This window comes from Mobula hypostoma, chromosome 18, assembly GCF_963921235.1.
Source record: "Mobula hypostoma chromosome 18, sMobHyp1.1, whole genome shotgun sequence".
Taxonomy (NCBI): Eukaryota; Metazoa; Chordata; class Chondrichthyes; order Myliobatiformes; family Myliobatidae; genus Mobula; species Mobula hypostoma.
This window is the reverse complement of record NC_086114.1, coordinates 57,527,403-57,533,802: the sequence shown is the minus strand read 5'-3', so window position 1 is coordinate 57,533,802 and position 6,400 is coordinate 57,527,403.

The window sequence follows — 6,400 nt, the reverse complement described above, 5'->3', positions numbered from 1 at the left end:
ATTCACACTTTAAAGTTTAACTGTTAATTTAACTTACTTCTACAGCAGATGTAGTGGGAAGACATTACAGAAGAGATGAAGTTAAGATTGTGCTTGAAGTAATGCATGTCCAAGTTTGTAGAGGCTGGACTTGGGTGGTGGGTGGGGGGAGAACACCAACTGGTAATAGTTGGTAGTGATGCAAACACGAGGAAATCTGCAGATACTGGAAATTCAAGCCATGCGCATCAAAGTCGCTGGTGAATGCAGCAGGCCAGGCAGCATCTCTAGGATGAGGTACAGTCGATGTTTCGGGCCGAGACCCTTCGTCAGGACTAACTGAAAGAAGAGCTAGTAAGAGATTTGAAAGTAGGAGGGGGAGGGGGAGGGATGGAGCCAAGAGCTGGACAGTTGATTAGCAAAAGGGATATGAGAGGATCATGGGACAGGAGGCCCAGGGAGAAAGAAAAAGAGGGGGGGGGACCCAGAGGGACAGAGGGAGAAAAAGGAGAGAGAGAAAAAGAATGTGTGTGTATATAAATAAATAACGGATGGGGTACGAGGGGGAGGTGGGGCATTAGCGGAAGTTTGAGAAGTCAATGTTCATGCCATCAGGTTGGAGGCTACCCAGATGGAATATAAGGTAGTATTCCTCCAACCTGAGTGTGGCTTCATCGTTACAATAGAGGAGGCCGTGGATAGACATATCAGAATGGGAATGGGGCGTGGAATTAAAATGTGTGTCCACTGGGAGATCCTGCTTTCTCTGGTGGACAGAGCGTAGGTGTTCAGCAAAATGATCTCCCAGTCTGCATTGGGGCTCACCAATATATAGAAGGCCACATTGGGAGCACCGGACGCAGGATATCACCCCAGCTGACTCACAGGCCTCACCTGGAAGGACTGTCTAGGGCCCTGAATGGTGGTAAGGGAGGAAGTGTAAGGGTATGTGTAGCACTTGTTCCGCTTATAAGGATAAGTGCCAGGAGGAATATCGGTGGGGAGGGATGGGGGGGACGAATGGACAAGGGAGTCGTGTAGGGAGCGATCCCTGTGGAAAGTGGGGGTGGGGAGAAGATGTGCTTAGTGGTGGGATCCCGTTGGAGGTGGCGGGAGTTACGAAGAATAATGTGTATGTTAAGAGCAAAAGGATTGCAAGGGACAAAATTGGTCCTCTGGAAGATCAGAATGGTAATCCATGTGTGAAGCTGAAAGAGATCTTTTGCATCAGTATTTACTTGGAAGATGGACACAGAGTCTATGGAAGTAAGGCAAGACAGCAGTGAGGTCATGGACTTGTTACAGATTACAGAAGAGGGGGTGTTTGCTGTCTTGAGGCATAACTCCCCAGGACATAAGGTGTTCCCTCAGACCCTATGGGAGGAAAGTGCAGGGGTCCTAGCAAAGATATTTAAATTATCCTTAGCAACAGGTGAGGTACTGGTGCATTGGATGGTAGCTAATGTTGTTCCTCTGTTCTAAAAATAATACAGGAAATTATAGGCTGGTGAGCCTGATAACAATAGTGGGGAAAGTTATTGGACGATATTCTAAGGGACTGGATATATAAGTATTTGGATAGACAGGGACTGTTTAGGGATAATCAGACCGGCTTTATGTGTAGTAGATCGTGTCTACCAAATCTTAATGGAGTTTTCAAGGAAGTTACCGGGAAAGTGGATGAGGACAAGGCAATGAATTTTGTCTACATGGACTTTTAGCAAGCCATTTGACAGGGTCCTGCGTGGAATGTTGGTCAAGAAGATTTAGTCACTTGGCATTCAAGATGAGGTAGTAAATTGGATTAGGCATTGGCTTTGTGGGAGTAGCCAGAGAGTGGTAGTAATGGTTCCTCAGCTTTTCATTCCATGACTAGGGAGATGTCCTTTTTTAAAGAAAGGGGCTTCCCTTCCTCCACCATCAACTCTGCTCTCAAACACATCTTCCCCCATTTCACGCACATCTGCTCTCTCTCCATCCTCCCACCACCCCACTAGGAATCGGGTTCCCCTTGTCCTCACCTACCACCCCACCAGTCTCCGGGTCCACATATAATTCTCAGTAACTTCCGCCACCTCCAACGGGATCCCACCACTAAGCACATCTTCCCCCCCCACCCCGCTTTCTGCAGGGATCGCTCCCCATGCGACTCCATTGTCCATTCGTCCCCCCATCCCTCCCCACTGATCTCCCTCCTGGCACTTACCCTTGTAAGCAGAACAAGTGCTACACATGCCCTTACACTTCCTCCCTTACCACCATTCAGGGCCCCAGACAGTCCTTCCAGGTGAGGCGACACTTCACCTGTGAGTCAGCTGGGGTGATATACTGCATCCGGTGCTCCCGATGTAGCCTTCTATATACTGGCGAGACCCGACGCAGACTGGGAGATCATTTCGCTGAACACATACGCTCTGTCCGCCAGAAAAATCAGGATCTCCCAGTGGCCACACATTTTAATTCCACGTCCCATTCTGATATGTCTATCCACGGCCTCTTCTACTGTAAAGATGAAGCCACACTCAGGTTAGAGGAAAACCACCTTATATTCCGTCTGGGTATCCTCCAACCTGATGGCATGAACATTGACTTCTCAGACTTCCGCTAATGCCCCACCTCCCCCCTCATACCCCATCCGTTATTTATGTACACACATTCTTTTTCTCTCTCTCCTTTTTCTCCCTGTCCCTCTCACTATACCCCTTGCCCATCCTCTGGGTTTTTCCCCCCCTCCCCCTTTTCTTTCTCCTAGGCCTCCTGTCCCATGATCCTCTCGTATCCCTTTTGCCTATCACCTCTCCAGCTCTTGGCTCCATCCCTCCCCCTCCTGTCTTCTCCTATCAATTTGGATCTCCCCCTCCCACTCCCAAATCTCTTACTAGCTCTTCTTTCGGTTAGTCCTGACGAAGGGTCTCGGCCCGAAACATCGACTGTACCTCTTCCTAGAGATGTTGCCCGGCCTGCTGCGTTCACCAGCAACTTTGATGTGTGTGACAGTTGGTAGTGAAGCTGCTCATAGTAGAAAATAAATAAGATGCAAGAATGTAGGTAGTTACTGCTGTTAGTGCTAGAATTTGAAGTGGCATGTTACACAAATATGTACATTTATAATATACTTAATGGTTACTGTTTGGTGAGGGTGGTTGTTGTGTAGGCTCCTCCCTCTTCCAATGGAGCACCCCTTTGATGACAAAGACAGAGAAGTGTGAGGGTACTGCAGAACTGTGGAGGAAACACTGGACAAAAATGTTGTTGCAGCATTATCCAAAAAGGAAATAATCCAAACAATCGCTATGAACTGTCTAATGGAATGGGGTAAAGGGGAAATTAAAGGTGTAAGACAATAGTCAGGAGGTCTAGGACTGCAGCTGGAGGTTTCACAATAAAAAATGTGAAACAAACTTCAGATGGGCAGACGAACAACATTTACCAAACTTAATGGAAAACTGAGCTCCAGTGGAGCATTAGAACATAGAAGAGTACAACACAGAAACAGGCCATTCAGCCCACATCTTGTACCAGCTAAAAAGCAAATCAAAACCACCCAAAGATTAATCCCTCCTATCTACACCATATCCATATCTATCTTCCTTACATCTATGTCTAGCCAAATGTCTCTTTAAAAAGCCTCTAATGTATTTGCCTCTACCACCATACCAGGCAGCACATTCCAGTCATTCACGACTCTTAAGCAGAAAACTTACCCCTCGCATCCTCTTTGAACCTACCCTCTCTCATCTTCAATGCCCTCTGGTATTAGATTTTTCAACCCTGGGAAACAGTTTCTGCCCTCTCTATCTATGCCTTTCATAATCTTATAGATCACTATCCTAGATCTTCCCCCAGTCCTCACCACTCCAGAGAAAACAACCCAAGTATATCCAGCCTCTCATGACAGCACATGCCCTCTAAACCAAGAGGCATCCTGGTAAACCTCTGTACCCTCTCCAAAGCCTGAACATCTTTCTTGTAGTGGGGAGATCAGAACTGTATGCAATACTCCAGATGTGCCAAAGTTGCAACATCTTGACTTTTGGACTTAGTGCCTCAACTAATAAAAGCAAGCATTCCATTAGCAGCCTTATCCACCCTTTCAACCTGTGTAGCTACTTTCAAGGAGCTATGCTCATTAACACCGTTAGGGGTCTTGCACTGTCTCCTTGCATTTGCCCTACTGAGGCACAACACCTCACACTTATCTGGGTTAAACTCCATGCCATTTCTCAGCCCATATCTGCAACTGATCTACGCCATGCTGTACCCTTCACCAGTCTTCTACACTATCTATAACTCCACTAATCTTGGTATCATCCACAAAATTACTAACCCACCATTCTACATTTTCATCAAGGTCATTTATATACATCACAAACAGCAGAGGTCCCAGCACAGATCCCTGTGGAACACCACTAATTACAGACCTCCAACTCAAATAAGTCCTTTCAACCACTCCCCTATCTTCTATGCTCAAGCTAGTTTTGAATCCATTCAGCCAATTCACCCACAGACCCCATGCATCTTAATTTTTTGGGTTAACCTCCCATGAGGGACTTTGTCAAGTGCCTTACTAAAATCCATGTAGGCAACATCCACTGCCCTACCTTCATCAGTCTTTCTCATCACTTCGTCAGAAAACTCAATCAAGTTGGCAGGGCACGACCTGCCACACAAAGCCACGCTAGCTCTCCCTAATTAGGCCATGGGTTCCAACTGCTCATATATCCCATCCCTCCAGCAATTTCCCTACAACTGACGTGAGACTCACTGGTCTATAGTTTCCAGGATTTTCCTTGTTTCCTTCTTAGATAGGGGTACATTCGCCACCTGCTAGTCCTCCAGGACCTCACCTGTACCGAGCGAGGACATGAAGATACTGGTCAAGGGCCCAGCAATCTCATCTCTTGCTCCTTCAATAACTTGGGGTAAATCCCTCACGCCCTGGTGACTTATACACTCAGCACCGATCTCCTGGCCCCGTATTATTTTCCTTGGTAGCTACTGAAGCAAAGTACTTATTAAATTGTTCACTTATATTCTATGCATCTAAGCAAATGTTCCCCTCTTTATCCTCTCCCTAGTTATTCTCTTGTTCTTGATGCACATACAAAATGCCTTGGGAATTCTAATCCTACTTGCCAAGGACTTATCATGGGCCCTCCTGGCTTTCCTAACTCCCTTCTTTAATTTTTTTCTGTCTTCTTTATACTCATGTTTCGTTTGATTCTAACTTCCAAAGCACGGCAACTCCCTTTTACTTCTTTACTAAATTCATCACCTTTCTGGACATCCAAGTTTTTCTCATCTTTCCATCCCCATCCTTTCTTCTAACAGGATCTTTCCTGTACTCCGTGCAATTTATTTTTAAACACCCTCCACATGTCTGATGTGGATTTGCCAGAAAAAAAAGTGTTTCCAATTAACTCTACTAGCTCCTGCATAATGCGCTCGTATTTTGTCTTACTCCAATCTAAAACTCTCCCGCAGGACCATACCTATCCTTATCTATAGCTATTCTGAAAGTTAAGGCTCATTACTCAACACCAGTCCAGTACAGCCTCTCCACCCATTGGACCATCCACACATTGATTTAAGAAACCTTTCTGGATACAATTAAATTTTGCCCCACTAAGAAGGTCCCAGTTTATATTAGGAAGGTTAAAATCCTCCATGACAACCATTATTTTTACATATTTATTAATTGATTCTGTATCTGTTCCTCATTGTCCCAGTGGCAATGTGGCAACTGGGGGAGGGTCTGTAGTATAATCCCATCAGTGTGATTGCCCTTTCCTCAAAATTGACTCATTGTCTGACCCCTCCATTATGTCTCCCAAGTGTAGCTGTGATTTGTCCCTGATTAGAGTCCCCCCCTCACTTTTACCACCTCACCTTTCCTAAAACTTCAAAAACTTGGTACATTAATTACCCATTCCTGCCCCTCTCTCAACCAAGTTTCAGTAATGACCACCACATTGCAGTTCCATGTACTGATCCATGCTCTAAGTTTATCACCCTTACCCATAATGCCCCCTAGCATTAAAATATACACACTTTAAACTGTTATTTCAATATTACCTTTCAATACTTTCCCTGACATCTACCTTCTGGTCCAATCCTTCCCTTACTGACCTGGGGCTCTGGTTGGTTCTTTCTGCATAGAAATACATTACCTTTTCTTTCTCCCCTGATGTTCAGTACATAGTTCTTCCTACACTCACCCCAGCCCTCTTTCCCTCCCAACTGCACATCACCTTCCCACTGGTTTCTGTATTCTGCATACCTTTCCTATTAATCCATCACCTTCAGCCCTTCATTGCTCCCAGTTTCTGGAACTATTTCAACTTTCCCCTTCACAGTCTGCCTATTACTCCTCACCTAGATCCACTTATTTTCTAACACCTTTTCATGCTAATATTTAGTA